The sequence below is a fragment of the Paracoccidioides lutzii genome, assembly GCF_000150705.2.
Source record: "Paracoccidioides lutzii Pb01 unplaced genomic scaffold supercont2.44, whole genome shotgun sequence".
NCBI classification, from domain to species: Eukaryota; Fungi; Ascomycota; class Eurotiomycetes; order Onygenales; family Ajellomycetaceae; genus Paracoccidioides; species Paracoccidioides lutzii.
Window position 1 is genome coordinate 11894 of NW_015440990.1, and position 7964 is coordinate 19857.

Here is a 7964-nt window from a genome sequence, read left to right on the forward strand (position 1 = left end):
CAACAGGTGCTCTTATAGAAGATTGCAAGCAGAGAGAATATTTCAGTTAGCTGATTCAACTCATCATCTCTCAAATTATCATTTTCTGTTGTCTCAGCATATGAGATACAAAGTTCTCTGCTGAACACAGGTAATATCACTTCAGAAACTGATGAAGTGTCAACAGAGATGCTATGAAAGACATGATCACATATTAAGATATCAGTGAAAAGACTATTCAGAGTCTGTCTTAGAATTGACTGACACTCAATCTTCTTTTAAAATGTCACACTGATTGTGCTGTCTAAGATCAACAGAGATTCAATACTCTCATGATTCTACAGACTTATAGTTCTTCTCTTAATGTTGAGAAAGGGACTGAAATGTCTGATAGTTCATAGACTGATCTGAACAGCTATACAAGAGAAGATTATTCATTCTCAGCATTTTGAAGCTCTTTCTGAGTGAGCTGCCTCAGACCTAGTAGCAGTGATGATTCATGATATAGAGGAAGTCTGAGTCTATGAAAAAGTAGTCTCTCTTCTTACTCTGAACATCAAGAGTGCTTTTAATGCTATACTCAGAGAAAGAATGCTGCAGAGATTGCAAGAACAAGACTGATCATCAAATTTAATTAGATGAGTAAAAAGCTTTATGACAAAATGCACAGACAAGATCAGATTGAATGAACTTCTAAGAGAGCTTTTTGATATCTCAGCAGAGCTTTCACAAGGCTCATCAGTCTCATCTATTCTATTCATGCTGTATATTCAGCCTCTATTCTTTCTAGGAACTATACAAAGAAGATGTGCACACTCAGACTATGCAGATGATCTAGAACTGCTTAGTGCTGAAATCACTTTTGAAGAAAATGTTATTACTCTTCAGAAGGATTTCAAGATGCTAAATGATTGAATCAGCAAAAAAGAACTAATATTTGATTTTGTCAAAACTGAGATAGCACACTTCACATGGTGCAGAATTCTTTTAAACCTCTCAATTGATTTTGAAACAACATCTGACACTTACTCTATTACAGCAAATGCAGTGAAAAGCTTCATAAGATATCTAGAAATCTAACTAGATAGAAAACTGAGCTTCAAGAAATACATGAAGATCATGACAGCTAAGATACAATAGATGTCTAATGACATATAGATACTAAGCAACATGGCAAGAGACATCTCAGTACAACTGCTTAGACAATTCATTCAGATCTGTGTGCTCTCTGTGCTCTGCTATAAAGTAGAGGCCTGATGACCTGAATTCACATAAATGAAGAAGAGAAAGAAAATCTTTAATCAAATGAATTGTCTAGTCAGAAAGCTAGATCTAGCTCTTAGAGATACTTTGTAAGAGGCACTGCCAGTCTACAAGATCAAATTTATTTCAGCTCTATACTGTGAGCTAGAAATCATGTCAATGAAAGAGATACTAGACAACTAACATGCTGTATTTGCAGTAAGAATCAAAAAGCTTGACAAGAGATATCTGCTAGTGAGACACTCTAATAAAGTAGCTATCATCAAGTTCTATATCACATATCTGTCTAGAGCATCTAGTCATGCTGATGAGATAGAAGCACATAATTCTCTACTCATATCTTCTTGAATGAGATTTCTCAGAAAAGAAGATCTGCAGATTGAGTATGAGATAGATCACACAAAGAAACAGACAGCATAAGACTTTAAAAGCTGACTATAACAATGTAATCTTCTGAATTTAATGATTTTTATTGATGATTCACAGATAGAGTGTTCTTAGTGCATGACTGATGCAGAATGAGCTATATGCTGAAGTAATGAATATCATTTAATCTTCACAGAAAATCTGTCAATGAATAAAGCAGAGATCTTTAACACAGAGACAATGATAGTTCTGCAGAGTCTAAAGAAAGTCATCATCTCTTCTCAAATGAAGTTTGTCAGCAATATCTATATTTGTCTAGACAATTTGAAGATAGCATGAGCTCTTAAATTCATGTCAAACACCTTTAGTCAGCAGGTCTTCATGCAATTTCTGAAAGTTATAAAGATCTGACAGAGCAGAAATAGACTTTTATTGATCACTCAGAGCAGAGTGATCATTAAATAAGTCTCAGATCACACAGACATGACTAATAATGAAAAGACAGATCTTAAAGTCAAAGCAGCTGCAGCACAGACAGCAAGTGCAAGCATGATATCTCAATCTGATAGCATAAACACTCTAGCTTATATAAATTGACACACTATGAAATAAATCACACAGGTCTTTGAGAACTACTGGGTTAAAAATCAGTTCAAACATTATATGAAGCTGAAGATCTCACTAAAGAGAGTCTCAACAGAGATAAAACTTTCACACTTCACATTAGAAAAGCTCTATACTGTCTGATTAGATCATGAAGACTTTGCAGTCTATCATAGTCATCTTAAGTATGAAGATGCAGAGTGCTACTGCTGATATGATCATAGCAAAATCTCTGAACATTTCTACTATTGCACTCTTGCAAGAAAAGCAGCAAAGCAGCATCAGTCTATCTACAATCTTCACAAAACACTGATAATCTCACATGAAGCTCTAGAATTCAATAACTGACTAAGAGAAACAGTCTTCTATCAGAATATCTGTTCAATGCATTGTCATACATCTTTAGATCAGATCTCACAGATCATTCTCTTCTCTGTCTTACTTCTGTTCTTCTCATCATCTTCTTCTTCTTTCTCTTTTTTCTTCTCTTTCTTTTCTTTCTTGTCTTTCTCTCTATTCATCTTTTCTATCTCTCTCTCACAAATCTAAAACCTCTCAAAACCTCTGCTCTATGACAACTGATTCATGGGCTCTGTCAGTGCAGCAATACACAACCCTTTTGTCTCATTTGTAAGATAGCTACTAGATAGATAGTCACCTATGAGTGCAGCTCTATTCACTCTATAGTTTGACACAGACTCTACTAGATCACGTGCTCATAAGGCATGTGGACTAACCAGGCGTTAAATAAAAACACACACACACACACACACAAGTCTACTGGGTACACGATCGTTATACAAAAACATCTTAATCAATCCTGATCACATCCCTATAAGCTCTCTCCCATCCCCTCAGGCAGCAAGCCTGATGGCGTGCCGACGCAGCGCCGCCAGCACGCCCAGCCCCCCAACACCACCGAACGCGTCCCGAGCCTTGACGCGCATCTGCTCCCCCATACGCCGTCCACCCAAGAGACCCCATCTCCTCACCCCAATCGCCCGCCGCACATGTGAACTGAATGACATGGAGTCTCCAAGCTCCCCTACACCAGCAGGCAGCTCAAAGAGCAGAAATGTCGCACCAATTCACCTCAACCTACGTGGCCCAATGGCTAGCGATCTCCTAGCCGCCCACGAGGCTGAGGCACAGAAATCCCATGCAGAAGCACTAGCGGCTGCAAATATGCTTGATCGGATTGAAGAAGACCTAGATGTCATGAAGGCAAAAGGCCTATCAAGGGCACTGGCCCTTGGAGCCGCTGTGAAGGCGTTAGTCAAGGACTGGTACAATGGAAGTCTAGAAACAGCTAAGCAGTCCACCACAATCAAGCCTGCTGGCTCCACTGGTGCAAATGATGCAAGAGCTCCTACCTACGCAAAGACAGCTGCAGACAGCACCAATGTAACAAAAACACCAGCAACCATACTGCAGAAACCCCTGCTTAGGAATAACCCCAGAGAAGGAAAAACACCACAAATCCTCGCGCGCCTGCCTTCAGATCATCTAGCTTGCAAAGCAAGCCCAATTGCTACTCTTAGAAAGCTGAAGGCTGAACTCCCAGGGCCTTTGGCAGCAGCCATCACAGCAGTTCAAGCCATCCCCACAGGCATTGCCATCATTCCTAGAAGCTTGCAAGACATGGAGGCCCTGCTAGCCCAAAAGAATGTTTTAGCAGCCACCCTCACCAATACTCAGATAGAGAAGGAAGAACATTGGATCACCTGCCTGATTCCTGGGCTGCCCATGGAGATTAGTGACTATGGTGGTGGAACTCTGCGTCTCTCAGCAGAATCCATGACAGAAGAATTCACACTCCAAACCAGAATCAAGCCTGTCCAGAGTCGCTGGGCAAAAATACACCCTGGAAACCCAACAGCCACTCTTATATTACACTTTTCGCAAGAGACAGCAGTAAACCTGCCATCAAAAGTGGAACTATATGGATATCAAAGACCAGTGATCAGAAAGGCACCTAAGGTCAAAATACAACAATGCAGCAAATGCTGGGGATTTCATCAAGAGAGATACTGCCTCCGCATCCCTCGCTGCAAAAAATGCAGTTCTAAGAATCATGTGAAAGGAAATCCATCCTGTCATAAGGAGAATGAAGCATGTGGATGCCTCAATCACTGCACTAACTGTCTTGGACCACATGCCGCGGATGATCCATCCTGCCCCGCCAGACCAGGGATAAAGAATGGGACTGTTCAAAGGCACTCAAGAAACCAGCTGAGGGATATCCGCAATGCACAGAGTAAGACATACTTGGCCAAGGCAAGTAACAGCAAATGCGGTGGTCAAGGGCCATCAGCAGACCTGAGGTTGAATGATTCTACTGAGCATAGATCTAACCTCACACTGACATCAAACACAGCACCAAGCACAGCATTGAGCACAGCATCAGGCACAGCATTAGGCATGGCGCCCAACCCAACATCTAATGCAACACCCAACACGTCATCTCACGCAACAACACCCTCCTTTCAGCTACTCAATGAAGAAGAACTCTAGATCTCCGCAATTCCTGCAGATTATGCAAGTCAACGTAGGAAAAGGGGGCCCAGCACACGAGACGGCCCTCAATCTAGCATTTGAAAGAAAGACTGACATCCTTCTCATACAGGAACCCTGGATTCACAGGAACTTAAGCCAACGCATCTCCAAAAAGCATCCAGCATTCAACTGCTTTGCCCCAATTGAAAAGTGGGACAGGAAGCCATGGGTCCTCACCTATGTGCGTAAACACCCACAAATCCATGCTCATGCAGTCCCAGGCCCCTGGGCAGAAAACCGGGACATCCACATGCTGCACATACAGGCCTGGGGTCTACAGCTTCAGACAGTCAACATATACAATGCACCCCCAGGCGCAGAGGATCCTGGACAAGGTGTGGGCTGTCTTCTCTCCTGGTCTGTCCCAGCACTCCCATTGCTCCTTGCTGGCGACCTCAATATCAAGCACCCCGTGTGGCAACCAGGAGTGCCTCCAAGCATGTGGGCAGAACCATTCCTGCAATGGACCATGAATTTCAACTTTACTCTCACCATGGACCCAGACACTCCCACACGTGGGCATAACATGATAGACCTGGCCTGGGCCACCCCGGAATTAGTTATCAAAGGAGTGGACACACAGGTGGACAGATCCCTTTACACTTCCTCTGACCACCAGACTCTTCTCACCAAAATCAGCCTTCCACAGGGCGCAAGGCCTGACAGGCCAACCCATTTTTTCCGTCTCGACACCATGAATGAGAAGGTCTTTAACCAGACACTGGAGGCCTATAAGCCAAAACTAGACAAACTATGTGATTTCCCAGAGTACCCCAATACAGATCAGCTGGATGCCCTGGCTAAAGGTATCACAGATGCACTAATAGCTTCCCTGGAAAGTTCCACCAAGAAGAGCACCGGGCAAGGCACAGGTCAGCCATGGTGGAATGAGGACTGCCAGAAAGCAGTGACAACACTACATCGTGCACAGCACCTAGGCTCTAGTTTTTTACGAGAAGCAAAAAGCAACGTAGTCAGGACCACCAGGAAAGCCAAGAGAGAATACTGGCAAGGCAAGATAGCAGAGGCCTCAGTGGGGAAAGATATCTTTAAGATGATCAAATGGGCCCATTCAACTGGCTTCTTTCATTCCCCCCCTCTTGTAGATGAAGAGACTGGGCAAACGCGAACAACCCCTAGAGAGAAAAGAGACCTTCTGCAACGGGTGCTCTTACAGAAGGCTGCAAGCAGAGAGGATATCCCAATCAGCTGGTCCAACCCACCATCTGTCAAATTACCTTTTCCTGTTGCCTCAGCACATGAGATACAAAGTTCTCTGCTGAACACAGGTAATACCACTCCAGGAACTGATGGAGTGCCAACAGAGGTGCTACAAAAGGCATGGCCACATATTAAGGTATCAGTGGAAAGGCTGTTCAGAGCCTGCCTTAGGGTTGGCTGGCACCCAACCTCCTTTCAAGATGCCACACTGGTTGTGCTGCCTAAGGTCAACAGAGATCCAACACTCCCGCGATCCTACAGGCTTATAGCCCTTCTCTCAACGTTGGGGAAGGGACTGGAACGCCTGGTAGCCCGTAGGCTGGCCTGGACAGCTATACAAGAGAAGATTGTCCACCCCCAGCATTTTGGAGCCCTCCCTGGGCGGGCTGCCTCAGACCTAGTGGCAGCGATGGTTCATGATATAGAGGAAGCCTGGGCCCATGGAAAAGTAGTCTCTCTTCTTACTCTGGACATCAAGGGTGCTTTTGATGCTGTACTCAGAGGAAGGATGCTGCGGAGATTGCAAGAACAAGGCTGGCCACCAAATTTAATTAGATGGGTGGAAAGCTTCATGACAGGACGCACAGGCAGGATCAGATTGGATGGACTCCTGGGAGAGCTCTTTGATATCCCAGCAGGGCTTCCACAAGGCTCGCCAGTCTCACCTATTCTATTCATGCTGTTTATTCAGCCTCTGTTCTTTCTAGGAACTATACAAAGAAGACGTGCACGCTTAGGCTACGCAGATGATCTAGGACTGCTTAGTGCTGGAACCACTCTTGAAGGGAATGTTGTTACTCTCCAGGAGGATTTCAAGTTGCTAAATGATTGGGCCAGCAAAGAAGGGCTGACATTTGATTTTGCCAAAACTGAGATAGCACACTTCACACGGCGCAGAACCCTTTCAAACCCCTCAATTGACCTTGAAACAACATCTGGCACTCACTCTATTACAGCAAAGGCAGTGAAAAGCTCCATAAGATATCTAGGAATCTGGCTAGATAGAAAACTGAGCTTCAAGAAACACGTGGAGACCATGGCGGCTAAGGCACGACAGGTGTCTAATGGCATATGAGCACTAAGCAACACAGCAAGAGGCGCCCCAGTACAACTGCTTAGACAATCCATTCAGGCCTGTGTGCTCTCTGTGCTCTGCTATGGAGCAGAGGCCTGGTGGCCTGGAGCCACACAAATGGAGAAGGGAAAGGAAATCTCCAATTGAATGGATTGCCTAGTCAGAAAGCTAGATCTAGCCCTTAGAGATGCTTTGCAAGGGGCACTGCCAGTCTACAAGACCACACCCATTTCAGCTCTACACCGTGAGCTAGGAATCATGCCAATGAAAGAGACACTAGACAACCGGTGTGCTGTATTTGCAGTAAGAATCAAAAAGCTTGACAAGAGGCACCCGCTAGTGAGACGCTCTAATAAAGTAGCTACCACCAAACCCTATACCACACGTCTGTCTAGAGCGTCCAGTCATGCTGGTGGGATAGAAGCATATGACCCTCTACTCACGCCCCCTTGGATGAGATTTCCCAGGAAAGAAGATCTGCAGATTGGGTATGAGGCAGGCCGCACAAAGGAACAGGCAGCACAAGACTTTAAGAGCTGGCTACAACAACGCAATCCCCTGGATCTGGTGGTCTTTACCAATGGTTCACAGATAGAGCACCCTCAGCGTGCGACTGGTGCAGGATGGGCTATATGCTGGGGTAGCAAACACCGTCTAATCTCCACAGGAAACCTGCCAATGGATAAAGCAGAGGTCTTTGACGCAGAGGCAATGGCAGCCCTGCAGGGCCTAAAGAAAGCCACCACCTCACCTCAGGCGAAGTTTGCCAGCAATGTCTACATTTGCCTAGACAATTTGGAGGTAGCACGAGCCCTTGGATCTGTGCCAAACACCTCTAGCCAGCAGGTCTTCGCGCAGTTTCTGAAAGCCATAAAGGCCTGGCAGAGCAGGGATAGGCTCC